At 40.9% G+C, this 27,882-nt stretch overlaps 1 protein-coding gene across 5 annotated transcripts in view; it reads left to right on the forward strand.

Moving 5' to 3' along the window:
* The window catches only part of LOC137223746 (RE1-silencing transcription factor-like), a 190,578-nt gene that overhangs the window by 135,979 nt on the left and 26,717 nt on the right, over positions 1 to 27,882 (forward strand). For all 5 annotated transcript variants that reach the window (XM_067736112.1, XM_067736113.1, XM_067736109.1 and 2 more), the window contains one exon: positions 13,023 to 13,181. The gene's annotated coding sequence lies outside the window, so the exon portion shown is untranslated. The remainder of the gene's footprint in view (positions 1 to 13,022; positions 13,182 to 27,882) is intronic.

Raw genomic sequence — 27,882 nt, forward strand, 5'->3', positions numbered from 1 at the left:
CACAAGTTGTACAAATCCATCTTAATCCTAGAACATTTAAGAGTCCCAGTTTATAGATGAGAAAAAAAGTGAAGCTCTCTTGGGATCTAAACTCAGATCTCTAGACTCTAAAATCATGTTCTTTCTACTACAAGGAGCTTTGAGAGAATGGGGAAATGGCATTCAAGATTACTGGCTTATTTGGGGCAGTATGCTCAGTAAATGATACCAGGACAGTGGTATTCACAGGGGTGGGCATAAAATAGTCTAATCCAAATATATTACTTTAGTTACATTGGAACAAAACGATCACTTTTAATACATCCTCATTTGGGGGAAATAACTGAAATTTTAAGACTATTGAAAGTACCTAATTATAAAATTTTTAACAGTTTAATAGGTGTCCTGACCCCCAGCCCATCACACCTCAACAATCAGTCAAGGACCAGGGGCTTCTTGTTCAGCTCCTAACTCTCCAGGTTTCCACTCTTGGCCATTTCCTGTAAGATAAAGGAAGATGCCAGCCATACTGGATAAAGCTGTACTTTGGGCTCCCAATGCCTTCCATAATTAATCACATTTCAAATAGGTCCAAGTAGTATATGCTATGCTCATCATAATGAACTTATTAATATCTTTTTGCGCCCACTCCTAACTATTTAAAACTGACAAACTGTTTCCGATAAATGATATAAAATGTACATGCAAACCTGATGAATAGAGTTGCAGGTAGATGTTGTTACAAAAAATTCCTTGAAACCAAGAAGTTCACAGAAAGGGCATTTAAAAATTATCAAATTCTTGTGTGGAACAATACAAGAACAAATTGTCATAGAGAATGCTAAGTTGTCTACAAGCAGTGGAACATGAGTTCTTTAGAAATAGGAAAAGAAGATTTTAAAAAGTGGCTACCATTGATTCTGGAAGGAAAAAAAGAAAATATGGCAAAAGAAACCATTTGACCTCTTCTATCTGACACATGTTCTTGGAGATGACTTTGTCCCAGGGCTGAGTCTAAAAATAAAGAATGTGTCCTTTCCATTGTCATTATTTAAGTCCTACTTATCAGTATGAAAGGCCAGCTCTCTGAAAAAGTTGAATACTTAAAAAACAGTTTAAATATTCAGCTGTAGCAAGTCACTTTAATGAGTATACAAAATGTCACAAATTTTATTTTGAACTTGTACATCTGATTTTGGAAAACATTTCCATGGTACATTTAGTTTTAATTTGTCCTACTTCAGTGCAAAAATTCTTGGATCCCTGAAGTCTTCCCAAGTTCCTTTTACCTCTTTTGTAACAGTGACTCTTAAATTTTAATATGCATGAACAGCTTGTCAAAATGCAATTTCTGATTAGTAGATTTGGGTCGGGCCTCAGATTCTGCAGTTTTACTAAGCTCTCAGGTGATGACAGAGCTGCTGATTGATGGACTTACACTCTGTGAAGCAAGACTTTAGATTACAGAATTCTTAAAACTCAGTGGAATGAGATCTCAAAAGCAGGGACTAAATGGATTAATAGAGGAAAACTTTTTATAAGGGGACATTTAAGAATAAAAAGAATATGAATAAAAACTATCTTAAACCAGGACTTGAGGGCTTTACTGTGGAGAAACACTGACAGGTTTAAAACAAGGAGGAAGTTGGTCAGATTGGTTTACTATCACTCCTTTCTTGCTAAGAACAACACACAAGGCACCACTGGCGAAAGTGCCTAGATAGCTACAACAATTCCCTAGCCAAGTCTTTTTTTCTTTTTTTTTGGCCATGAGGCATAGGGGATCTTAGTTCTCCAACCGGTGCCCCCTGAAGTGGAGGCGCAGAGTCTTAACCCCTGGACCACCAGGGCCCTAGCCAAGTCTTTGTCTCTGTCTCGACCTCCCTCTCTCCCTCATGGCAGTTAAGTGCAAGCTGAGAAATTTCAAGCATAGATGACAGACACAGTTTTTTTTTTTTGGCTGTGTTAGGTCTTGTTGCGGCACACAGGCTCTTCGCTGTGGCATGGGGGCTTCTCTCTAGTTGTGGTGTGTGGGTTTTCTCACTCTAGTTGTGGTGTGCGGGCTCCAGAGCATGTGGGCTCTGTAGTTTGCGGCACGCGGACTCTCTAGTTGTGGCGGGCAAGCTCAGTAGTTGTGGCATGCGGGCTTAGTTGCCCTGCGGCATGTGGGATCTTAGTTCCCTAACCAGGGATCAAACCCACATCCCCTGCACTGGAAGACAGATTTTCTACCACTGGACCACCAGGGAAGTCCCACAAACACAGTCTTTATTTGAGATATTATCTCTACAGCCGACTTATGAAGCAGGTGCTACTAACTATCCCTATTTTACAGAGGAAGAAACTGAGATTCAGAGTTGTAGTAATTGCCAAGGTCATTGAGCTAGTTAATGAGACAGCTGGGATTTGAGCCCAGGCAGTCAGGGTCTAGAACCCACATTCCACTTCAGCAGAAGCTTCCTCAAGTATTGCTCTCAAGAATTCTATAACATAGCGCAGTGTGGTGGGTACCAGGCATCTAATCTTGTTGGATTTCACTTTGGTGCGATCATCAGGATCCTGCTAGGAACGTAATTATTGTTTGTAGAGTCTAAACCTCTTCCAGAAGTCTCAGGTACCTCTGTGGTATAAGTTTTCTACTTGTACTGTCTCCACATCTTTTTTTTTTAAATAAATTTATTTATTTTATTTATTTATTTTTGGCTGCATTGGGTCTTTGTTGCTGTGCGTGCGCTTTCTCTAGTTGTGGTGAGCAGGGGCTACTCTTCGTTGCAGTGCGTGGGCTCTAGGCGCGTGGGCTGCAGTAGTTGTGGCATGCAGGCTCAGTAGTTGTGGCTCGTGGGCTCTAGAGCACAGGCTCAGTAGTTGTGGTGCACAGGTTTAGTTGCTCTGCGGCATATGGGATCTTCCTGGACCAGGGCTTGAACCTGTGTCCCCTGCATCGGCAGGTGGATTCTTAACCACTGTGCCACCAGGGAAGCCCTTTCTCCACATCTTCAGCTTCCATTTACCCTTCAACCCATTCACATCCAGCTGGGCATCTGTCCTCATCACTCCACACTAAGTGACCTTTTTAAAGTCCTGGCTGTCTTCCTTGTTGCCATATCTAATATATGCGTTCTACTCCTTATCTGACACAGCCTCTCAGCAGCATTTGACCCAGCCCTCTAGTTTTTCTAACACTATACTGTTTTATTCTCTGGTGTGTCTGTTCCCTCTCCAGTCTCCTTTGCTACCGCTTCATCCTCTGTGGGTCTCTAAATGTTGTAGTTCCAATTTGGTATTGTATCATGTTAACAATTCTGTGTCAGTCTTTATTTCTTCTCTCATTCTTTTCCCCACTCCTTCATCCCTCTCTGTTTATACTCATGACTGTAAATACCTTCTTGATGATGTAAATGACTCTCAAACTTACATTGTCAGCCCAGGCCTCTTCCCTGAACTCTAAGTTTAGAACTTCCTTGACGTCTCCACCGGCATATTTTATGGGCATCTTAAACCTCTCATGTCCAAAACTAAATTTGCTTGTAAGGTATAAGCAGGAAAACTAAGCCCTGTAACCTGTGGAGACTGGGCAGATCTTTTGCCAAAGAAAAGGTCTTTTCCCATACAACACTGAACACAAAGAGGATATTTATTAGTTACTTGTCCAAAGTTAAAATATGGCTCTCAGAGAAATGTGTGTGTGTGTGTGTGTGTGTGTGTGTGTGTGTGTGTGTGTGTGAAAGATTTGTTTAACTTATCAGTAAGGGAACAGACAGATGGTAAAGCTCACCATTTGAAAACAGAGACTTACAAAGTCTGCCAGGAAAGACATGCTAAAAAATATTTGCTAGATGAGAGACACAACTAGTTAATGTCCTATAGGGCAATAAAACTATAGCCTTTGGGGATATCTTTTCTGATGGAGAGAAATCATTTTCCTCTCTATCAGACAAAAATCTACAAGTTAACATTAACTTCACAAAGTCTGTGCCTGATTGATAGTAAATAGCATAGCAAAAGTGGTCATTTCCCTAGAGATTTAAATCATCCTTGAGCAGACCTGTTAAGATAGAACTCAGACATGACATTGAAAAGGTACACATGCTTCTTTTTGCCTTATTTCCATGTTTTGGATGATTTTTTTAAAGATGTATCAGAATCTTTACACACTGTTTCTTAAGCACACAGTTTATAATGGACAGAGCTGGAATTTTGATTCTAAAGCTTGTATTCCTTCTACCATATTCCTTTGACACATACCTTTTATTTAGATGCTATAAAGATTTTCAGGTTCTAGGGCTGACAACTGAATATCCATTACCAGAACCAAGTGCTCTCAGAAAGCTGAGCATTGTTTATGGATTTTTTTCAAGCCTACTCTCTTGGGTCCCATTGAGTTTTCTGTTCCCAGAGACCTAGTAAGTATTTCAGGTTTATATCATTCATTTCCAAGGTTACCTAATGTTTCATTTTTTGATATTTATTTCTATGTACATATCTAGTCTTCTCAAGGAGACTGTAAGCCTCTCAGAAGGAATTTTTCCTTCTAAATACATTGCTGTAATTAGAGCTCCTTGGATATGCTCTACAACATTCAGTAAGGATTAGCTATAATGAACCCATATATACATGAAAATGAACGCTAAAGAAGTTGAGTTAAAGGAGACATATTGTAAAGTAAAATAATATGAAAAATGCAATGGACAGAAGGAATCTGAATTTAAACTAGAAGAGAGAATGGATTTGTACTGATATACTAAGAAAGATTTGTAATGATATACTAAGAAGGCCATACTTAGCCCTGAGGAGAATTCCTAAGAGTAGGAATTTCCAATGATACCTCCTGGAGGAATGTTGTTTCATGAGCAATAATTTATTCATTTAGCAATTTATATTGAGTGTCTGCTATGTATTAGCCACTGGGATACAGCTGTGAGTAAGTCAGACATGGCCCAACTTCATGGAGATTATAGTGTACTGGGAAAAACTAGTACTAATTTTTCAAAGAGAATTAAATTACTATTAAGAAATTATTCTTAAATAAACAGTTTCCTTAAAAAAATAACATCCGACAATGTACCTGACCAGTACTCCTCAAACTGTGAAGGTCATCAAAAATAAAGAAAGTCTGGGACTTCCCTGGTGGTCCAGTGGTTAAGACTCCGTGCTTCCAATGCAGGGGGGCTGGATTCGATCCCTGGTCAGGGAACTAGATCCCACATGCTGCAACTAAGAGCCCACATGCCACAACTAAGACCCGGTGCAGCCAAATAAATAAATAAATATTAAACACACACACACACATACACAAATAAGGAAAGTCTGAGAAACTGTCATAGCCTATGGAGACATGACAATGAATAAACATAATATGGTATCCTGGATGGGATTCTGGAACAGAAAAAGGACATTAGGTAAAAACTAAGGAAATCTGAATAACTGTGGACTTTACTTAATACTAATAATGTGTTGAAAGAAATGAACACATACTGGTTCATTAACTATAACAAACGTGCCATTTTAAAAGTAAGATAATAGGGCAAACTATGTTGGGAGTGGAAGTGTATGGGAATTCTGTACTATCTGCTGTATTCTTCTATAAATCTAAAACTATTCTAAAAAAATAGTCTAGAAATTTTCAAAATGCTTTTTCTATAGATAAAAAGAAAAATTATTTATGATAAACACTAAGAAGGCAAAAAACTGGTGTTTGTTGTTAAGAGTCTCTAAAAGTGGCAAGAAAAGGCTTCCTGGGAAATCACATAAAAGCTGAAACTTGAAGTTTGAAAAGGAGTTGGACAAGAAAAGAGGACATTAAGATCCTTCTAGGCAGGGAATTCTAAGCCTGAGAAAGTTAAAGCAAGTGAGTGTGACCCCAGCAAGAGCCGTGGGCAAAGATGATAAGATGAGGCTGTGACTGCCCCAGATAGGCCTTGGATACCAGGTTAAGAATTTTTAAATTTATCCCCAAATGAAAGAACCATTTACTCATGAACCAGTATTATCAGCATGCCTATGTGAAGCTCTGCTAAGCACTGGCCCTATAGCAGTGAACAAAACAATAAAACTCCTGCCCTAGGAAGCTCCTTGCTTGGTCAGGCCATTCAAGATGGCTGTTCTCTTGCTCTCTGTACATACCCTACTCACATGACTGACCTTCCTACCTACTTGCCCCAGGCCCAAGCTAGTGATTGGGTGAGGGGCGGGCCCCTCTGCTAGTTTCCCTGGTAGTCCATGAACCAACATGATGTCAATTCCCCCTGTAACTGGCAATCTTCCCCTCCCCCCAGGAGAAAAGACTGCTCCCACATCCCACCCGCTGTCTGCAGCAAACAGTGGGGTGTCGCTTCAGGACATTGCTTCAGACATGTTAAATTCACCCCCATCCATTAAACCATTGATGTCTCTGTTGCTGACTCCAGGCTCTTTCTTAACATCTTGAAGCTGGGCAAGTATAGGCTTTGTAGGCCGGCTGGGTGCAGCCCAACACCCCCAAAATTGGTGGCGGGTGCTGGAGAGATTGAGCACTGAAGGGCCTTTGGTTTTACTATGAGATGAAGGCTTTTGAGCCAAGGAATGACTTAAACTTCGTGCGTTATTTATAAAACCTCAGTCAGGCTGCTACTTTTCCCTATAATCCATTCCCTTGCATTAGCCAAAGTGACCTTTTGCAAACAGACCTTGTCATTCTCCTCCCCTGTTCTTGCAGAGAGACAAGAATCCAAACTCCTAAAATACTTAAAGAAACTAAACTCTAAAAAAATTTCAGCAAAATATGTCAATCTGAAAAGAAAATCTGATTATTTTCTAACAGGTTTTTACAGTATTTAATACTATTCTATAGTATTTAAAGCAGGGGTTGGGGTAGAGTTCCTCTCCAGACTAAACCAATTCCAGAGGAATGTTGGAGGTCACTCTGAAGTGATCTGCATATGCAAACCAATGTCCTTTAGTTTATCTATTCTATCAAAACCTTGTCTTCAGTTAAAGACCTCACTCCTGTAAATGGGAAAATAATTTTCTTTGTATTCCTGAAACTGCATGTCACAAATGCACCAAATAAACATGTATGTGAAACATCCTCTTTATTTCTTCCATACTGACTTTATCTATCCTCCTACAACTCTACTTTGGGGAGATTCCTCCAAGAAATTCAATTTGATCTTTTTATATATAACTGGATTTGGTGGGTTTTAGGTCTGAGCACACTTTACTGGAATATTTCTAGGAGACACACCCAGTAAAAACGATGAATAAATGAATTTCATTTGTGCAACATAAAGAAAATTTCAGTATACAAATATTTAATTTTGTTTTTGGAATGCTTTAAAATTTTAATACATGGGATTCTGGGAATTTATTAAAAAGAACTAGACAAATCTACATATAATGACAGGTTCAAGATCTATTATAAAAGGAAAAAAGTTCTGGACAGTATGTAATAATTTTAGTTTGAATATGTATTTTATATGTATGTCATATATGGTTAGAAAAAAGCCTTAACCATGTAACTATTGACACTACTTATTCTTGAGTACGAGTGATATATAAAATTTTAGTTTTCAAATCGTACACTTCTGGAATGTTTGATATTTTTTACAAGTTTGTTTCTAATTAGTTGTGAATCACAAAAAATTCCAGAATCTAATACTTATAAAGTATATAGTACTTCAGTGTTTAAATTCATATTTATAGAAACTAACAAAATAGAACTAAATTATGACTATTGTAAAATAATGATAGTCAATGATTGGACTAAAACCTCTCTCTAGGTGTAAATGACCCATTTTATTTGGACTTCCAGATTAAGATGATCTATACTTGCTGACAAATTATCAGTGATTAGTCTAAAAAAAAAAAAAGTTATGCTTCAGTTTTGCGGCTATATTAAGGAAAAGTCTACCTCCTTACTATAATTCCCACTTCCGTCTTTAAAAAAAAGGGGGGGGGCTTACCCAGTTCCTGCTGATTTACTAACCAGCCCATCTTGGTACTGACCAATAGTTGCTCTGCTCACTGTGAATGGGAAAAGATGGATGGTACCTGACCACAGGCTAAGTTAGTTTGGCAGAATATCAAGCAGGAATGTCAGTAACTGAATATTCCTGAAAGATCACTGAAAGAGTTCCCCTCCCTCAGTGAACCACTCACCACATATAAGAATAAGACTATTGGAGCCTTGTTGGATGGATTTCCTCCACAAAGTTGTTACCCGAAAACTGGGTTTGCTTCTTGGTGGGTGTCAGGGCAAAAGATACAACCAAGCCAAAGATTGGAAGAAGTAATGATTTGTGAAATAAAAGTCATATCTTTATGTCAAGACAAGAGAAGTTTAAACAAAAAATCTTCTCAGCCCTTTGGACTCCTCTCTCCCCACACTGTGCATTGTATATCTGCATTATGCATCACCAACCTTCCCCTGGGAGGGGGAGGAATACCTGCTCAACCTTAAAGAGGAACTTCTAGCATCAACAAGACAACTCCTTAAAAGATAGCATTACTTCTTGATCTTGTAAGAGGTCACATGACCTACCACAATGACTCATTTGAGGTCCAGCCCTCTGTCTCAAAAAAGCTTATATAACAGTGCCTTGACTTCTAAAGGGTGGAACAGTTCTCAGAGCTTTCTGACATGCTCTTCCTGGGTTATAATCCTCAAATTTGTCTCGAATAAAATTTTCCATTTCTTTCTTAGATCGACTGATTAATTTTTCATCAACAGATTTATTACTTGCAGCAAGTAAGGAGAACACCAGAGATCTTTCCCAAAGCAGTGTCTCTCCAAACAGCAAAATGTGGAATTTTTAAGCTAAGGGTACATGCATATTTATGAGGGGGCTTGGGTGGTATATGCATATTCATGAAGGGGCTTGAGCAAGGGAGAATTCAGGCTAGAATTGGTGCAAAAGTCGACAGAGTCCAAGCTTTAGTTGATGGAAGTCAGAAAAGGTCAACATCATCATTCAGTCCTCCACCTGAGTGGGGCCCTCAGTTCCTGCACAACTCAGAATATCAGATTGTGATGTATACCCCTTGAGGGGGAACTAGGACTCTGTTTTATTGCTGAACTATTGCTTCCTGACTGCTTTTCTTTTGTTCCTCCATTCCCTCACTTCCCTTAAGATCATTAATTACTGAGACCCATTCAAGGGCAAATCATTGTGGCCAGGCTTAGATCACAAAATGGCTTAGGCCAAAAATGGCTTCTCTTATGTCAAGAAAGCCATGCCTGGTTCTCTTTCTCTGGGGACCCCCTACCCTACCTGCTTACGAAGTCAGTGTCTCCTCCAGTAAACCTGTCCTGGCCCAGACTGGGTTAGGTGCATGGATTGGCTGCCATGCATAATTAAATAAATCGTGTTTAGGGCCACGACATCCAAGTACCAGGTACTAACAGAGCACATAGAGGCTTAGCAGGACTTGATGTAGTTCAGGTGGAGGCTTCCTGGAAGATGTGACATTTAAGCAGATTCCTGAAATGAGAACAAGCTGCCCAAGCAGAATGGGTCTGTGTTGCAATGGGGGTAAGTACTGAGGCCCAGAAGAACCATTTAGGTAGTTGGAACAGCACGTGGAGATAGTCTGAGACTGGAAATGGCCAATGTGGTGGAGCTGGTGAAAGGAGAGGTAGTAGCCCAGGTCAGGCAGCTTCTTATTGGACTTGTTAAGCAGTTCAAACATTGCCCTAAAAGAAATGTGAAGGCACTGAGGGGATTTTATCCCAGGAATGATGTGATCAGATGATCTGATTTGCATTTTTAAAAGTTGACTTTTTAAGGCCTCTAGATGAAGAATGGAATGTAGAGGAGCAGGAATGGGCAAAGGGACATTAATTAAGGCAAGAGATAATGGTGGCTTAATGCTTGTAGATAGAGTGAATGACAGAACTTTTGAATAAAAGTATAGGATATAAGGTCTGAAAAGTCCCCACAAATCCCTGCCAGGTTCCAGGTTTTATGTCTCAGTTAACAAGGCACCATGAATTATCCAATGCTACATAGCTTATTCATAGTAGAGATAGACTACAAACCAATTCATAGTAGAGATAGACTACAAACCAATTGCATTTTTCTCTTGCTACCTTTTTTTATGGACCTCCTCATATGACTCAGCAAGTTTTTGAATTTTAAAAAATACAGTGCTTTACTAAATGATGGATATATGAACTTCATTACACTAGTCTCTCTACTTTATGTTTGAAAATGTTATAATAAACAGTTCTATATAAAGCAGTGCTTTAAAACTGTTGGGGCATAGGTACAAATTCAAGGCCTTTGAGTCAGTTTAGCAATGGAAACAATTCCAGAGTTTCCTGGGGCTCCCATACTCACATGGTACCCTCTGGGCCCCAGCCAGGTAGACTCAGCTGGGTAGTATTTGGACTGATTGCCATAGTCATAGATAATGCCAGATTGCTGGACTCCATGGCACTTCCCTGGGGCAAGACATGGAACCTCTCTTTGAATCTTCTGTAAAATGGGAGTCCATACTATCAAATGACAAAGATAATACAATTTAGTAACGCGTTCAATGAACTGTATTGAAGGGAAAACCATCCATGAATTGGGGATGCTGCTCACAGAGAGTGGATCCCTCTTTCCGAGGGGTTTTAGGCCAGATTGAGTTTTATAGCACTTAGAAGAGGCAACAGGAAACAGGGCGTGATTTCCTTATAAGCCTAGTAGGTCCTATTTTCCAGGGTAAGGTGAGCTAGCTAAAGCTCAGCTAGAGGACTGTGATCTGTGTGTGTTAGGTTTCCTTGAGAGTGCGGCGTTTCCTGGAAGTGCAGGCTGACTCAGGTTTAGATTTGTGACCTGGGCCGGGCTGCTGGGGCGGCCTCCATTTTCTGGGTCCCCATACATGAATTATCTTTATCCATACTTCCTATACAGGGGATATTGTGAGAACAAAGTGAGTCTGTGTTGGTCCCACATTCCCTAATCACTGAACGTCATTTTTTCTTAACTGTTCCTTGACGTTGAGTAATCAATGTCACCACAGCTGTCTGCATAAACCACCAAGAGTGACCACATAGTTGTCTCTTTTTGAGTTATATTACATGTTAAAAATAAACTTGAAGAAGTTCCAGGTTTGTTTTAAGCTGGGGACTGTTACTCATTTAATAGCTTCCGAATATAGAAAGCAAAGATAACAGTTTATATTCACTAAAACAATTATATGGAAGGTGAGTGAGTGGTGAGGTAATTCGATTGACTTTCAGTCTGAAACCTCTGGATCTTGGAGGGTGGTGGTTGACAGTTAAAGGAATTAGCTTTAGCTATTAATTTCTTTTCCAAAGTGGCTGGTGTGGCAGGTGTTCCTTAGGATTGTGATCAAGGAACTCTTCAAATAGCACCCTCTATTTTGTTTTTAATTTAAAAAAATTTGTTTATTTTTGGCTGCATTGGGTCTTCGTTGCTGCTCATGGGTTTTCTCTAGTTGCGGCGAGCAGGGGCCACCCCTCGTTGCAGTGCGTGGACTTCTTACCGCGGTGGCCTCTCTTGTTGCGGAGCATGGACTCTAGGCACGCGGGCTCAGTAGCTGTGGCTCGCAGACTCCAGAGCACAGGCTCAACAGTTGTGGCACAAGGGCCCAGTTGCTCTGCGGCATGTGAGATCCTCCCGGACCAGGGCCTGAACCCATGTACCCTGCATTGGCAGGCAGATTCCTAACCACTGCATCACCAGGAAAGCCCCAGCACCCTCTATTTTATCTTCTACCCGGTCTTTCTGCACCGTGTAGATTCCTTGGTACCCAGAAAACATTCAATTAGTCATCTCCTTATTTGCATTGGTGAGGGAAGATTCAAAAGAGTAAACCTGACACATTGTAAGTACTGAATGATTGTTGAATGAATGAAACAATTTATAAGCAAATTTGAGGCCTATAATTTAAATATAACATTATAAGCTGCATAATATAGAAATGCATATTGTAGAAAGTGAAAGTACCCTCCCATAAGCCCATTCCACAAAATAAACCTGGTTAATATTTTAACCACTAGTTTTATTGAAAACACTGGACTGAATATACTTGTATATCTATATACACTAGAAGATTTTGTTGGGTCAAAAGCCTTGTGTGTTTATGTGTGTGTGTGTGTTTATTTTGGCAGTGCCAAGTTATTCTCCAAAAAAGTTGTAACATTTTTCACTCCCCCAAACATACTCTTATAAGACGTTCCAAGATTATTTTATTTTACTTTAAAAATTCTTATTTTCTATATTATAAAAGTACACATCCTTTTGAGAAAAATTAGAACAATTTGGGAACATACAAATTAGAAAATCATAGTATTTCCTACCCTCCATCCAATTTTGGGGGTTATTTTAGAATTAGACGATGATATGGTCAATATATTAACCTCTCAAAATCAATTTTAGTTTATTATTTTTTTCTTTTTCCCCCCAGCATATGTAAACAACCTGTGTCACTCCTAAGAAATTCTGGGAGAGACCTGCCTAGGCCTCCAAGACCTCAGGCACTCTTGCTTTTCAAGGCCCTACCTTACATCCTACCAATCAACTTCAAATGCAGCCACATCAAATATTATACATATATATATACCCATACAAAATGGTAATAATTGAATATTTTTCTCTTAAAAATACTTGGGTGTAAGTAACTTATTTAATTTGTCAGTTATGATTTCTCAATAACTGTTCTGCATACTCAGGATTTCTTGAGAAGTGAGAAAATATAGTCTGTAAGTTTTTAAAAATATATAATGACATTTAGTAAATGCTAAATTTATGAATTAAGTTGACATAATGTATTTGTAATCTTTCATTAAACCTTTGTCAACTTGTCTTACAATTCCTTTTTCAAAGCTTAGAGCATAGACCTTGTAGAGGTGGCTGATCTAGCTTAGAAAGAATCATACCAGAGCAGATGGACAGGATTTATTCTTTCTACACAAAACTATCTGGCCCAGCAATTCTTCAGAAAAATACTGTGGAGCTTAGTCTGAATGAGGGAATTTTCTGGAGGATACTATTGATTGTTTGGTGGCAGACAGTGCAAAAGATGTAACAGGAAAATGACTTGGCTTTTTGCAGGCTTCCAATCAGCCTACAGCCCATGGCTATATCATGGTGCAGAGAGGGACAAAGAAGCGGAGTTTTCTGTACCCAGATTGATCTTCAGAAAAGTCAAGGCAACAAAGCAGTGTAACACCTAAGGACAGTGGGTCTCAACCAGAACAACTAGTGCCCCAGGTAAGTTGCCAGATTTAGCAAATAAAATTATAGGATGCAACAGAGAAATATTACATGTGACAACCTTATAAAAATTATTTGCTATTTATATGAAATTCAAATTTAACTGGGTTGCTATGTAAGGCAACCATGTCACTAGGAGACATTTCCAATGTCTGGAGTCACAACTGGGCAGGAAGGTGTGCTACTGGCACCCAGAATGTAGAGGCCAGAATGCTGGTAACATCCTAGACTGCAAGGACAGTGACCCTAAATGAAGAATTATCCAGCCCAAGATGTCAGTGCTGAAGTTGAGAAACTCTGACCTAGGCTAACTGGTACATAAGGCATTTGCTGGATTGGCCATATATTTACATTTCAGTTTTTGAAAGAATAATTCTTGTTATAATAAAAAATTCAAATAGCAAGAAAATTATTATTTGAAAGCAGAAATCTCCTGTCATCCTACTTCCCAAATCACCACAAATAGTTTGAAACATTATTCCAGATATTTTTTCAGACCAATGTATACCCTTTTTATTTTTTGGCCACACCGTGCAGCTTGCAGGATCCTAGTTCCCTGACTAGAGATTGAACCCAGGCCCATGGCAGTGAAAGTGCAGAGTCCTAACCACTGGACTGCCAGGGAATTCCCATATACTCTTTTTAAAAAATTAAAAACTGATTCTGAAATCTGCTTTTTAAAAATTGTACAATGTTAGATATCTTTTTATACCAATATACAGTACTATTTAAGCTTTTTAAAAATTGTACAATGTTAGATATCTTTTTATACCAATATACAGTACTATTTAAGCCATATTTATCTATATGAAACATTTATTTTTAAAAAAGTTTTTATTGGAGTATAGTTGATTTACAGTGTTGTGTTACTTTCTGCTGTACAGCGCAGTGAATCAGTTGTACATACACATATATCCATTCTTTTTTAAATTCATTTACCATATAGGTTATTACAGAGTATTGAGTGGAGTTCCCTGTGCTATATAGTAGGTCCTTATTAGTTATTTTATATATAGTGGTGTGTATATGTCAATCCCAATCTCCCAATTTATCCCTCCCCCCATTTTTTCCCTTTTAGAAACTATATGTCTATGATTACATCCAAAACCAACTCCTGCTGATGAGCATTTGGACTGTTTCCAGTTTTTTGCGATTGCAAATAGTGCCACAATAACCATCTCTCTCTCTCTCTCTCTCTGTGTGTGTGTGTGTATATATATATATACACACATACACACATATATATGTATATATATATTTTTCCCCCAAATATTTCTGTAGGGTAAATTCTTAGAAATGGAGTTGCTAGGACAAAGTGTGTGCACAATGAAGTCTTCAAGAGTCTACCCTCCCAAGCCGAATTACCCTCCCAAGAGGTGATACCAGTTTACATGGCAACTTAACCATGTATGAGCCTGCTTAGAGATTTCTTTATGAGGGTTACTAATTTATTTACTTTACATTTTTACCCCACTGGAACTGAAAAAGCAATGTAAACACCAGCAAATAAATATGTTATTTATTTTAAATTTATTTATTTATTTATTTTTGGCTGCACTGGGTCTTCATTGCTGTGCGCGGGCTTTCTCTAGTTGCAGCAAGCAGGGGCTACTCTTCATTAACGTGCATGGGCTTCTTGCAGTGGCTTCTTTTGTTGTGGACCACGGGCTCTAGGCGTGCGGGCTTCAGTATTTGCGGCACGTGGGCTCAGTAGTTGCGGCATGTGGGCTCAGTAGTTGTGGCATGCAGGCTCCAGAGCGCGGGCTCAGTAGCTGTGGTGCACAGGCTTAGTTGCTCCACAGCACGTGGGATACTCCTGGACCAGGGATCGAACCTGTGTCCCCTGTATCCGCAGGCGTATTCTTAACCACTGGAACACCAGGGAAGTGGACTTACCAAAATTACTTATCAAAATTAACAAGTTGCTCATTAATACTTGTTTCAAGACCGTCACCTTGCTATGCTCACCAATGCTATACTATTATATTATAAAGTCTGCCCATTCCCGACCAGTTCCCTGCCTTACCAGAGCAGCTTAAAGTCATCTGACCTGGGCCTGAAACCCTATAAATATCCTCCTCTTATTATTAAGAGTCTGTCAAGGTGCTGTTCCTTCTTTCTGCAGTATTAAACTTAGCTTTGCTTAGTCAACAAGTTTTTTGGTGGTTTTATGGGAGGTTAATGATTGACAGCAATAATCTACATCACAGGATTGTCATGAGCAGTGAATGAAATCAAGTCCTGAAAGCATCTCTAAACAGTAATGTACTTTCCATTGCACAGCAGACAGTGCCTAAGATGGTGCCCAATTATCACTTCCCTCCTCTTCCTCTTTCTTGAACTGTGCAGGCCTAATATGGCCTGAGAAACTTAGAAGAGCATGGCAAAGAACTGACATTTACTGAGCACTTGACACAACACTGTGCCAGGCACTCTGGTAGGAGTTCTCCATTTATGACCTCACTTTGTTCTCACATTAGACTTGGCAAGATGTCATTATTATTCTGATTTTCCAGACTAAGAGATGGAGACTGAGAGAGGTTAAAGGATTTGCCTGAGGTCTAAGTAGCAAAGCCAGGATTCCATCCAGCTCTCTCTGACTCAGCTTGTACTTTCCCTCCTATTACTACTTTACTTCCCAGGCTTGTAGAGTTTTCACTGCAATTGTGGAAGGTCAGCCTGAGATTTCAGGGCAGGAGGCCACTCAGCTCCTTATATAAGAACCCCAAAGGAGAACATCACATTCTAGGGCAGCACTGATGAAATTGAAATATAATGCAAGCCACATATGTAATTGAAAATTTTCTAGCAGTCATAACTGAAAATAGTGAAAAGAAACAAGTGAAATTAATTCTTTAAATTTTTCAATTTAAAGTAATTATAGATTCACAGAAGTTGCAAAAATAGTACAGAGGGATTTGATGTCCTCCTTCGTCCACTTTCCTCCAATTATAACATCTTATATGATTATGGTATAATATCAAAACAGGAAAATTGATATAGGTACAATCCACAGACCCTATTCGGATTTATCACATTTACATGCATATAGAGCTATTCCATCACCACAACAATCTCCTTTGTGGTGTCCCTGTATAATCAATCACAAGCCACCACCCCATCCCCCCAACCCCACAAACACACCCCCCTCTCCATTCTTAATACCTGGTCACATCTAATCTATTCTGCATATCTATAGTTTTGTCAGTTTGAGACCATTACATAGACGGTATCATGCACTGTATTAGTTTCCTAGGGCTGCTGTAACAAATTGCCACAAACTGGGGCTTTAAAAAGAGAAATTTATTCTCTCACAGTTCTGGAGGCTGGAAGTCCAAAATCAAGGTCAGCAGAGGCATGCTGCCTCTGAATGGCCTCTAGGGTAGGATCCATTCCATGCCTCTTCTAAATTCTGATGGTTGCCAGCTTCCTTGGCTTGTGGCCACATCACTCCAATCTCTGCTTCAGTCTTCACACTGCCTTCTCTGTTTTCTTCTCTGTGTATCTCTTATAAGGACACCTGTCTTTGGATTTAGGACACACCCAGATAATCCGGGATGATCTCCTTATTTCAAGATCCTTCATTTAAGTACATGTGCAAAGGTTTTATGACAGCACTATGCTAGGCATGTGTAGCTGGAGCCCAGTGAGTGAGAGTGAAAAAAAGGAAAGAAATATAGTAGGAGATGTTAGGGAGAGAATAGCAGGAGGAGATGCAAAAATTAGAATACTAGTTGTTTAATGACTTAATTGTTGCTTGAAATCAAAGTATGGACGGTATATGTTATTAGCTATTAACTGACTTTGTGAGCATGGACTTAATATCAGGAGAGATAATCTTCACATCTATTCTGAGCCAAAAAATCCAAGTGAACTATGCTTGTCCTAAACCTAGATTATGCATCTCTGTCAGATTCAGTGTCTCAGTGCTCTGCGGACAGTGTTAGGTAAACAGTGCCAATATTTCCCCCTTCATTTTCCTCTTTTCTAGATTACATGCAGACTGTCTTCTTATGGAAACATTCTATGTTCTGAGCACAACATCGGAATTTAGATTTCATTTTCATCCAAATCGATACACTTGATTCAGTTAAGGTTTCACGGTGTTGATGCCAAAAGCTCCGCCGCTGTGCACCGGTGCTGAATTGAATCTTGGAGACAGAGTTTTGGGTAAAGTAGAAAAGAAGAGCTTTATTGCTTTGCCAGGCAAAGGGGGACACAGCAGGGTTCTGCCCTTGAAAACTATGTGCCCCCTGGGCTTCCCTGGTGGCGCAGTGTTTAAGAATCCGCCTGCCAATGCAGGGGACATGGGTTCGAGCCCTGCTCTGGGAAGATCCCACATGCCGTGGAGCAACTAAGCCCGTGTGCCACAACTACTGAGCCTGCACTCTACAGCCCATGAGCCACAACCGCTGAGCCCACGTGCCACAACTACTGAAGCCCACGTGCCTAGAGCTTGTGCTCCGCAACAAGAGAAACCATCGCAATGAGAAGCCCGTGCACCGCAATGAACAGTAGCCCCCACTCACCGCAACTAGAGAAAGCCTGTGCACAGTAACGAAGACCCAATGCAGTCAAAATAAATAAATAATAAATATATTTAAAAAAAAAAGAAAACTATGTGTCCCAACCCAGGAGGATTTAGTGAGATGTTTTATAGCAGTAGTTCAAGGGTGGAGTTGTGCTGACAAAATTAGGGTGTGTGCAGGGCCTGCACTCCTCTAATCTGGTCTCAGGTAATCTTCTTTTTTTAAAAATAATTAAATAAATAATTAATTAAAAAATATTTATTTTTATTTATTATTTTTGTCTGTGTTGGGTCTTCGTTGCTGCACACCGGCTTTCTCTTAGTTGTGGAATGCGGGCTTCTGATTGCGGTGGCTTCTCCTGTTGCAGAGCACGGGCTCTAGGCACACGGGCTTCCATAGTTGTGGCACGCGGGCTCAGTAGTTATGGCTCGCGGGCTCTAGAGTGCAGGCTCAGTAGTTGTGGTGCACGGGCTTAGTTGCTCCACAGCATGTGGGATCTTCCCAGACCAGGGCTCGAACCCGTGTCCCCTGCATTGGCAGGTGGATTCTTAACCACAGCACCACCAGGGAAGCCCTAATTTATTTATTTTATTTATTTATTTTGGCTGCATTGGGTCTATGTTGCTCCGTGCAGGCTTTCTCTAGTTGGGGCGAGCAGGAGCTACTCTTTGTTTTGGTGCGCTGGCTTCTCACCATGATGCCTTCTCTTGTTATGGAGTATGGGCTCTAGGAGCGTGGGCTGCAGTTGTGACTGCAGTTGTGAGTATGGGCTCTACAGTGCAGGCTCAGTTGTTGTGGCACATGGGCTTAGTTGCTCCACGGTGTGTGGGATCTTCCCGGACCAGGGCTTGAACCCATGTCCCCTAGCATTGGCAGGTGGATTCTTTAAAACTGTGCCACCAGGGAGGCCCCTCAGGTAATCTTGATGAGCCTCTCTGCTTCCTTTAATCTGACTTCAGGTAGTCTTCTGTGGTATGAGGAATGCTGACATAATCCATTTTGGGGTTTTTAATTCTATAAAGAGCTTAAAGACATTGTTATGCGTATTCCTTGAGAGGGAACCAGGACCCTGCTCCAAGGCTGCACTACTGTTTCTTGGTTGCTCCTCCTTTGTCTCTGCATCCCATCCCCTCCCTGATTAGCAACTGTTTGAACCTGCCCTTTGGAACTCAGCGAAAGTCATGGAGGCTGAAACCTATTCCCTACAAACAAGAATCAAGGGACACGGAAAGGCTTCCATGCCCAGAAGCCCCACAGGGTCCTGCTTGGTTTCACTATTGAAAGGGTCAGTAATACCCACTCACTGTGGCATAGAAATTATTTTATCAGAAGGCATTTGAGTTTGTGAAATCTCTTATCTTCCTAAAAGTAGAATTAAGAACTCAATTGTCATAAATCCCCTACCCTAGAGGCCATCCCTGGGATCCACCAGGGATGACTGACTCTTATCAGGAGCCATGAGAAGTCTCCACACCACATGTAAACAGACATTGTTACAAAACTATCCTATCTCCCATCTGTTCTCCTGAGGCCAATTTATCTTTCCAGAAAGTCATTTGTTTCCCCATGAATGCCCTTTCTCCCTCCCTTTCCCTTATTGAGAACTCATTTGTTTCCCCATAAGTGTCTTTCTCTCCCTCCCCTTCCCCATTAAGGTGGTATATAATAAGCCCTAAATTCTAACTGCCCCTTGAGTCACATTTTTCTGTGCACCCTCTACATACCTTAAGGAAAATATGGTGATTGAATGTTATCTTTTGTTAATCTGTCTTTTGTCAGTTGAATTCAAAAGACCTGAATCAAGAAAGAATGAGTACAGGAAAAGTTTTTGTTGTTGTTCTTTTTTTCTTTTTTATTAAAGTATAGTTGATATACAATGTTGTGTTAATTTTTGTTGTACAGCAAAATGATTCACTTATATATACATTCTTTTTTTTTTTTTTTTTTTTTTTTTGCGGTACGCGGGCCTCTCACTGTCGTGGCCTGTCCCGTTGCGGAGCACAGGCTCCGGACGCGCAGGCTCAGCGGCCATGGCTCACGGGCCCAGCCGCTCCGCGGCATGTGGGATCTTCCCGGACTGGGCACGAACCCGCGTCCCCTGCATCGGCAGGCGGACTCTCAACCACTGCCCCACCAGGAAAGCCCTACATTCTTTTTTTAATATTCTTTTCCGTTATGGTTTATCTTAGGATATTGAATAAAGTTCCCTGTGCTATACAGTAGAAATTTGTTGTCTATCAATTCTATATATAATAACTTACATCTGCTAACTCCAACCTCCCACTCCATCCCTCCCCCAACCCCCGCCCACCCTTGGCAACCACAAGTCTTTTCTCTATGTCCATGAGTCTGTTACTCTTTCTTAAATAGGTTCATTTGTGTCATATTTTATGTTACTTTTTTTAAGAAATTTATTTATTTATTTTTGGCTGTGTTGGGTCTTCGTTGCTGCACGCGGGCTTTCTCTGGTTGCAGCGAGCGGGAACTACTCTTCATTTTGGTGTGAGGGCTTCTCATTGTGGAGCAAGGGCTCTAGGTGCGTGGACTTCAGTAGTTGTGGCTCGCGGGCTCTAGAGTGCAGGCTCAGTAGTTGTGGTGCATGGACTTAGTTGCTCCATGGCATGTGGGATCTTCCTGGACCAGGGATCGAACCCATGTCCCCTGCATTGGCAGGCAGATTCTTAACCACTGTGCCACCAGGGAAGTCCCTGTGTCATATTTTAGATTCCACATATAAGGGATATCATATGATATTTTTCTTTCTGACTTACTTCATTTACTATGATAATCTCTGTCTCCATCCAAATTGCTGCAATGGCATTATTTCATTCTTTTTTAGGGCTGAGTGGTATTCCATTGTATATATGTACCATATCTTCTTTTCTTTTTTTTTTTTTTTTTTTTTGCGGTACATGGGCCTCTCACTGCCATGGCCTCTCCGCTTGTGGAGCACAGGCTCCGGATGCGCAGGCTCAGCGGCCATGACTCATGGGCCCAGCCGCTCCGCGGCATGTGGGATCCTCCCGGACCAGGGCACGAACCTGCGTCCCCTGCATCGGCAGGCGGACTTTCAACCACTGCGCCACCAGGGAAGCCCCTGTACCATATCTTCTTTATCCATTCATCTGTCAGTGGACATTTAGGTTGCTTCCCTGTCTTGGCTATTGTGAATAGTGCTGCTATGAACATAGGGGTGCATGTATCTTTTTGAGTTATAGTTTTGTTGGTATATATGCCCAGGAGTGGGATTGCTGGATCATATGGTAATTTTATTCTTAGTTTTCTGAGAAACCTCTATACTGTTTTCCATAGTGTTTGCACCAACTAACATGCTCACCAATAGTGTAGGAGAGTTCTATGGGAAAAGTTTTTTAACTCCTAGACACTTTTGTATGAGTATATTAAAATTTTATTCATTCGCTAGCTGGGCTTTAGGATTGTTTCTGTTCTTGGACACTAATCTATAGGGTTTTTTGCATGGCGTAAGTTTTCAATTCTCCTCAGTTGATACCTGGAATGGCATATCTAGATTGTGTTCTACGTGTCTCTATAAGAAACTTTAAGACTATTTTCCAGAATGGTTCTTTTGGGGGATGTTGAACCAAAAGACAGAAGCAAGCCGAAGATTGGGAGAAGTGAGGATTTATTACTTGCAGCAAATAAGGAGAACACTTGGGACGTTTCCCAAAGCAGTGTCTCCCAAACAGCAAAATTGGGGAACTTTTAAGCTAAGGGTACATACATATTCTTGAAGGAGCTAGAGCAGAGAATTCAACACAGAACTGGGACATAGGTTGACAGAGTCCAAGCTTTAGTTGATAGAAGTCAGAAAAGGTCAATATCATCATTGCATCCTCCACCTGGGTAGGGGCCTTGGTTCCTGCAGAACTCAAAGATATGTAACAGATTGTTATTTATATCCCTTGAGGAGAAACTAAACTCGTCTTATCTCTGAACTATTGTTTCCTGACTGTTTTTCCTTTGTTCCTTTCTTTCCTAATTTCCCTTAAGATCTTTAATTACTGAGGCAAGTATGGTGCCAGTCTTAGATGCAGAAAACTTAGGCCAAATTAGTTTCTCTTATATGTCGGGAAATCCATGCCTGGTTCTCTTTCTCTGGGGACCCCCTACCCTATCAGTTGTACCAGTTTTCATTTCCATTATCAATAGATGAGAGCTCTAGTTGCTCAGCTTCCCCATCAGCACCTTATATGGATAGCTATGTTACTTTTAGCCATTCTGGTAGGTTAAGTGATTATTTGAAGACAAATAAGGAAATGTCCATTGAAGAAACATTTATTTATAAAACCACCACCTGGTTTTAGCTTTGGCTGGGTTGATATAAATACTTTGTTTGATTTTATTGACTGTGTCAGAAATAAGATCATGTGGAGAACACACAACACAATTCTTTATCTCTTCAGGTCCTCATGGTCAGGTCAGAAAGGGTATAAAAACTATGTACAATAGTATACCTCTCATGGTACTCTGGAAGATTTTGCCTCTTTTCGGAAGGAAGGGAAAGACAGCCAGAAGTCGTCTTTTGAATCAAGTCCCATTTCCCCTAAATTGACAATGAGCTTTGTAGGTTAAAAGGTCAATGCTGGGGCATGAGTGTTTTAAAAGCAATGCAGGACAATAAGGGTTTCCCTTGCCAGAAGGTAATCTTAACCTTAAAATAGGCTTAAGAGTTAAGGAAATGTGGATCTGAAGAGACTTCTTACCTCAGATATATGCTATCTGTATAGCCATTGAACAAAATAATTCACCAGGCCCAAAAGAGTAAAAGATATTTTAGGTAAGGGCAGACTGCTGCCAGTGAAGAGAATTTAAGGCACGTGGGAAGGGCACTGGACCGGTTGGGAATCTGTGTCCCTGGATCCAAGTTCTGGCCGTGGCCTAACTAGTTGTGCAAATCTGGACAAGACAAATGCTTGCAGGCCTGTCTCTTTTCATCTATAAAACAAGAGCTTGGACCCCTAAGATCTCTTCCAGTTGCAACATTTTGTGGTCAGCATATGACATGGAGGAAGGATTCTGGGAAGAAGGACAATAGAGGAGGCCACAACAAAGGGATGGAATGCAGGGGAGGGGCAGGGCTGTGCAGGGAGAGGGGTGTGGCTTGTATTTAAACAGGGGCAGGCAATTCCCTGGCAGTCCAGTGGTTAAGACTCCTTGCTTTCACTGTGGAGGGCCTGGGTTCAATCCCTTGTCGGGGAACTAAGGTCCCACAAGCTGCATGGTAGTGGTGGTGTGGCCAAAAACAAAAAACAAGGGGCTTCCCTGGCGGTCCAGTGAGTAAGACTCTGCCCTTGCCCTGCAGGGGGCACGGGTTCGATCCCTGGTCAGGGAAAGTCCCACATGCCATGTGGTATGGCCAAAAAAAATAGAGGCAAAAACCAAAAAAACAGGGGCAAATGGAAGGACCGTTGAGGCCCAAACGGACTCTTAAATTTCACCAAGGATAATCCAAGGAAAGACTGGTGTGTGGAACTAGGAGTGTGCTAGGAATACAATATGCAGAAGAGCCGGAAGGGAGATTTTCGACAGGAAGGCAGCGCACAGGGACCGGTGATCTGAGAGCATTTATTTGTCCATTCAACAAACAGCTATTGAAAAGGGGATATTTTAGGGGCCATTCAAAGAGGCAGGCCAGCATTTAGCATGAGGGAAGTCTGTGATGGGTATTGAGCTGGGGGTACCAATGGGGATATGAGGGGCCCCATTTTGAGACTGTGACACCAAACTAGGATCCTGTAAATTTAACAAACACTTGTTGAGCAACTACCATGTTATAGGCACTGGAGATAAAGACTAATTTCTCTGCCCTTCTGCACCTTGGTTCTAGTAAGGAAAGATAAACAATAAAATGGTAAATAAAATGAATAAATAAAATACATGGCATGTTTGTTAGTGATAAATGCTAATAAGAAAAACAAAGCAGGGAAGGACAGTAGGATTGGGTGTAAAGGGAATGGGGCTGTAATTCTAAAGAGTGTGGCCACTGAGAAGATAACATCGGACCCAGGAGGGGAGGGAGTGAGCGGGATGGACACAGAGGTACTGGATAGTCTTTCAGAAAAAGAACAGCAAGTCGGGAGAGTAGCCAGGGTTCAACAAGGCCAGTGAGGTGAAGGGAAGAGGAACGAGGGGAGAGTAGTTCAAAATGTGGTCTGGGTTCCATGAGGAGGCAGGAAGGATCCCGGCTCATTCTGGAGCTCCCTTGCTCACCTCCTTCCCGTCCCTCAGCATTTAGGGAACACCTCTGTGGCTCAAGCTGCAGATACTGTCATGGATAAGACACTGTGTTCCAGTTACCAGAACCAGAACAGAAGGTCGGGGCCCAACTGGCAGCGAGGGGAGATGAAGCTGCTATCAACAGCACTAGATCAGGCCATAAATCCCTGTCTTCAGACACCATCATTCTTGAAGCCAGTGTGGCTCAAGACCTACTGGTGGGTCTCCCCACAGAGGGCAAAAGAAGCTACAGAGAAGAAACTAGGACTGCCAGGTATACTGAACTAATATATATATATATATATATATTACTAATATATATATATATAGTATATATATATACTATATAGTATATACATATAGGATATATAGTATATATATAGTATATATATTAGTAATATATATATACTATATATAGTATATATATAGTATATATATATTACTAATATATATAGTATATATATTAGTATATATATATTATATATAATATATATGTTCTAGGAAATACCTGCACAATATTCAATTTTTTAAAAATAAATTCATTTATTTATTTATGGCTGCGTTGGGTCTTCGTTGCTGCGTGCGGGCTTTCTCTAGCTGCAGCGAGCGGGGCTGTTCTTCCTTGCGGTGCGCCGGCTTCTCGTTGCGGTGGCTTCTGTTGTTGCGCAGCACAGGCTGTAGGCGGGTGGGCTTCAGTAGTTGTGGTGCGTGGGCTCAGTCGTTGTGGCTCGCGGGCTCTAGAGCACAGGCGCAGGAGTTGTGGTGCCTGGGCTTAGTTGCTCCGCGGCATGTGGGATCTTCCCGGACCAGGGCTTGAACCCGTGTCCCCTACATTGGCAGGCGGATTCTTAACCACTGTGCCACCAGGGAAGCCCAAGATTCAAATTTTAACAGAATAAAAAGCACCTTATTGCTGTACAGCAGAAACTAACACAACACTGTAAATCAACTATATTCCAATAAAAACTAATTGAAAAAAAAAAGCACCTTAGACTACTAAGCTGCTGAGAATTTTAGCCATCAATAGTACAACCTCTTCATTTTACAGAAGAAAGTCAAGAGCAGTGATTTCTCAAAGCAACATAGGGAAGGAGAAACCATTCTCTAGCCTATCTGGCCAGTGCACTGTCTAATCTGTTGCCGGAAAAATGGGGCAGGAGAGGATGGTCATGTCTCAGGTCTCCGGTGAGTTCCTGGGATGGGCGCCAAGTGAGGGTCCTTGGCTTCTCTCAGGAAAGAATTCAAGAGCTAGTAAAGTGAAAGCAAATTTGTTTAGAGAGATACACATTCTATAGACGGATTGGGGGCTGTCTCAGAAGGCTAGAGGCCCTGGGGTGTGCAGGTGTTTACTTTTTATGGACTGGGTAATTTCAAAGGCTAACAAGTGGGAGGAATATTCTAACTACCTTGGAGAAGGGGCAGGGATTTCCAGGAATTGGGGCACCACCCACTTTTGGGCCTTTTATGGTCAGCCTTGGAACTGTGATGGCACCTGTGTGTGTTTCATTTAGCATGCTAATGTATTACAATGAGCATATAATGAGGCTCAAAGTCTACTGGAAATCTAATCTTCTGCCATCTTTGGCCTAGTAGGTTCTAACCCGTTTCTGTCATGTCCTGATCTTCTTAATGGTTATATCATTCTTTTATTTGTTGTGCCCTGAACCCTTCCTTTTCTGTCTCAAATCTATCACAACTTTTGTTACCACCACCAAAAGTTTCAGAATAAGATTGTAGAGAGCACAAAGCAATATTTTAAGTTACTGTAAGTTATTATTATAAGTTATTAAAAGTTATTGTTAAGTTATTGTAAGTCACTGTGAACTAAATGAGAAATGGAAATTGTGCTGACTCAGAGAACACAAATTTCAGAGCCAGATTTTAAGCCTTACAGGATCAGTTATCTCTGGAGGAGACTCCTGGAGGTGCAAAGTGGAAATGTAGGGAAAATGGGAGAAAGGCCCCAGGTGTTCGTCCAATGTTACCTCTTTGGCTGGTGATAGTGGAACCATAACGTTTCAACATCAGGATGGAGATGTTGTACCCTATTTTTTTTTTTTTTTTTGCGGTACGCGGGCCTCTCGCTGCCGTGGCGTCTCCCATTGTGGAGCACAGGCTCCGGACGCGCAGGCTCAGCGGCCATGGCTCACGGGCCCAGCCACTCCACGGCATGTGGGATCTTCCTGGACAGGGGCACGAACCCATGTCCCTTGCATCGGCAGGCGGACTCTCAACCACTGCGCCACCAGGGAAGACCAAGATGTAACATTTAAAGTGGATTATTGAACTTCTTAAAAAGAGCTCAGTCAAATTGAGCTTTTCCTGAAGAAAAAGCGAATCATGGTCAGGAATAAAAAGCATAGAAGCTCAAAAACAATATTTAACCAAACTTATGAAGTGAATCTCTAGAGAAAAATATTACTAAGAACATATGACAATTAAAAATTTTTAAATGATGAATTAAATTTCTGGGAAAGAATCCATGGGCTTAGATTTTAAAAACCAGAAATCAGTGACAGTTTAAAGTCTTTATTTTGTAGAAGATCTTAAATTTTGGATGCAGCAAAGTAACACAGAGCTTCTTGAAAACAATTAATAATTAGTTTATAGAACCAGCTTTTCCATGGAAAGTTTCTATTGATTTGTAACTTGGCTTTGAATTTGACCTGTGGCCTTCATGTCATGATAATTTGGGTCACTCTGAATATGCCATCTCTTGAACAAGGGCCTCCGCTAATTTTAAATGAATGCAGCTGCTGATTTGCCATTCATCTATTTGCATCACAATATGTGGGAATAAATTCTCAATTAATAAAACATTTCCAGTAAGCAGTCAGACTGAGGAATGAAGGACATTTATCTAGTAAGTTTAAAAAGAGATGTTGCCTTTTTGGACATGAAAAAGGGAAAGAATGTTAACATTTTTGAGGGCTTTGTAGAGGACAGAATTGTTCCCTGGGCTACAGCATCTAAAAAACCCATGCAACCTCAAATTAGATTTTAGTTAAAAAAATTTTTTTTTAACTGAATAAATGTAGAAACATTTGGGGGATTCCCTGGTGGTGCAGTGTTTAGGACCTGGCGTTTTCACTGCCAGGGGCCCAGGTTCCATCCCTGGTCAGGGAACTCTTGATTCATGCAAGCCATGTGGTGTGGCCAAAAAAACAAAAAAGTTTGTTACCAGGCCTACAAAGGTTTTCTTCCTTCTTTCCTTTCTTCCTTCCTTTCATTCCTTCTACACTCCCCCCACCCCCCATTCTCTCTTTTTTTTTTTTACCGTTCCCTTCTGCATTTTTCTTTTTCTTTTGGGATCAATGAAGGTGAATACTTCTTGATTCATGGGGAGAGTTTGAATTTGATGTTAAGTATCAAAACCTTTTGTGGTTAAGCACCATAGGACCTTCATTCCATTTTGCATCTGACATTGCATTAATTAATAACATTGTCAACAGTTAGGAAAAGAAGTCTACTGAGGAGTAGACCAGAGAGTCTGAAATCTCTCTCATAAGAGAAAAAAGTGAAGGAACTTTAAAGAGAAGGAACTGGGGGAGCCTGAGAAGGAGGTAGGGAAGTCTCAGGTAGGTTTTTGAGCTTGCTGTTTTCACTGTGTATAATGTTCCTTCCCTTATTTTCTACCTGTTGAAATTCTCCCAGTGCTCAAGGCCAGATCAGATAATCATCTACTGTGACGTTTCTAGATCCTCTTAGTTAGAAACTATCTCCCTCCTCTAAACCCCCAAAGCACTTGCTGCTACCTCTTTTATAAAACTGATAGTCCAACTTATCTAGATCTGGGTAGTCAGGATCTCGAATGCCACACTAAGGGGTTTAAGGGAGCCATTCAATTTCTGAGGACAGCTGTTATTTAAGACATCTAAGGCATTTCTGGTACAAAAAGAAGGGAAGGGGGCATGAAACTACTCTCTCTCTCT

This window comes from Pseudorca crassidens, chromosome 4 (genome assembly GCF_039906515.1).
Source record: "Pseudorca crassidens isolate mPseCra1 chromosome 4, mPseCra1.hap1, whole genome shotgun sequence".
In the NCBI taxonomy this organism is placed as follows: Eukaryota; Metazoa; Chordata; class Mammalia; order Artiodactyla; family Delphinidae; genus Pseudorca; species Pseudorca crassidens.